Raw genomic sequence first — 1,855 nt, 5'->3', positions numbered from 1 at the left:
ATTTTGAGGGTGTGAGAGTGGGTGGAAAATGTGGATGAAGGTTGGAATGAGGTTTTAGGGCACCTAGGGTCTACCAAGAATCATTAGGAGAGAGAAAGATGATCGGATTTGCTCAAGAAGAGAGGAAAGAATTCTATGGAAAATGCAGAAAACTAAGGCAGAATTGAGGGGAGACTTGGGCGACCTGTAGGGCATGGATCAGATGGAGGATGGGATGGATGATAAGCTTATCTGTTGTGGGAAGATATCTGCTGCATAGACAACTGACAGTCAACCAATGAGATGAAGCAAGCGATGAAATAAGTGCATCTAGAAAAACATAGTTTTGCATCAAACTAATCTAAACTGTGATCTATGAAAGGAAATGCTTATAACTGCTACAAGAAAAGAAATCATGAAAGAAGACCATTGTAAATAAAGAAGTGAGCATGATCAAGAAGTTCTGAAGCAAAGAAAAACTAGACTATTCACCACTAAAAAGCTGCAAACACTAAAAGTCCTATGAATGAGGAAAATTTGTGTTTTTGGGGCAGCAAGAGGGTCTTTGCCTCAAATCATGGTCCCAAAGGGAGGAAGAGAGGCCAAGGCACTATTGCTAGCCTTTTGAATATTTTCTTTACCACTTCTTATCTTGTTATAGAAAGCACAAATGGAAGCAAACTACTAAATCATAAAAAACAACCTATTCTTAACCATAAAAGAAATACTTCTAACATCGATCTAATCTACAATTGAAATAAAACATACAAATACAAGTAAAGAGGAGCTTGGTCTGCTTGGATTGGGCCCTCACCCAAGAGCTTCAACCCTCTGAGGTAACTCAGTTCTAACTTAAAAAAGATTCCATCTTTATTTCCAAAATAATAACAAGATTACATGAAACTGTCAAAACAATAAGCTTGAAGTTGAGCAGAGTTTACATAAGAAAAAGTACAACGAAAATCCAACAAAATCCAACAAAAATCCAACCCTAGTGAGGTCCTAGGCCTATCTACTTATACAAATAAAGCTATGAACAAATTCCTTAAAATCAGGGAGGCTTGGCTCCCAAAACTCGAGATAGTCATCAGTCATCCTCCACTTGCTCGGCTGCCTGCTAATGCATGACTTGGCTGCTTGTACTCTGAGCTGAATGAAGGGGAATTCAAAGTGAGGAGTAATAAATGAGGGGGATTCCCTCCTATAAGTCCTCTCCTTTGTCCACTTCGAGTTATTGCTGCCATTTGTCCACTGGATCCTTGACTTTGACCACAAAATTCATCAATAATCTACATTAAACACATATTAGACCACATGGCATCATAACTAACTCAACTCACTCTATAAGCATAAATATAATTAGAAAATCATACAATAAGCTAAGAGAATGGTTGATTTGACTAGGTTTGGAGGTAAAATGAGCCCATATAGTTACCCATTTATGAGGCTCATCATCAACCCCCTACTGAAAGTGTTGCTCATCCTCTGAGCAACTTAGTCCATCTCCTCATCTTTTATAGCCCTGGTGGCCGCCCTAGCATCCCATGCTTATGATGTGGTCTCCTCTTCCTTGTCATAGAATCCTGCCTTCCTATCTATTTCTTCCCACTGCTCCTGCTCCTTTTCTTCTCTTCTGCCTTCCAACATGCCTAGCAGCAGTGGGGGACTCAATTTGAGGCCAATCCAATTGACCTTCAGCCTCTACATGGAGCGCTTATACATTGGAACTCTCCTTAATGCTTCCCTCATCCTCATTGGGGAATGATATTCCCTGATCTGCAGACTGCGTGGTAAGGTATTCCATCTCCTCATACATGCATGTACACAGTCATCCCCAAGTAACGTTTCCATATCCTCAAAATGTGCAATGGCTTGT

This window comes from Pinus tabuliformis, chromosome 3_2, assembly GCF_031772625.1.
Source record: "Pinus tabuliformis cultivar Carrire ecotype Pingquan chromosome 3_2, CPIR1, whole genome shotgun sequence".
In the NCBI taxonomy this organism is placed as follows: domain Eukaryota; kingdom Viridiplantae; phylum Streptophyta; class Pinopsida; order Pinales; family Pinaceae; genus Pinus; species Pinus tabuliformis.
This window is presented reverse-complemented; position numbering follows the sequence as displayed.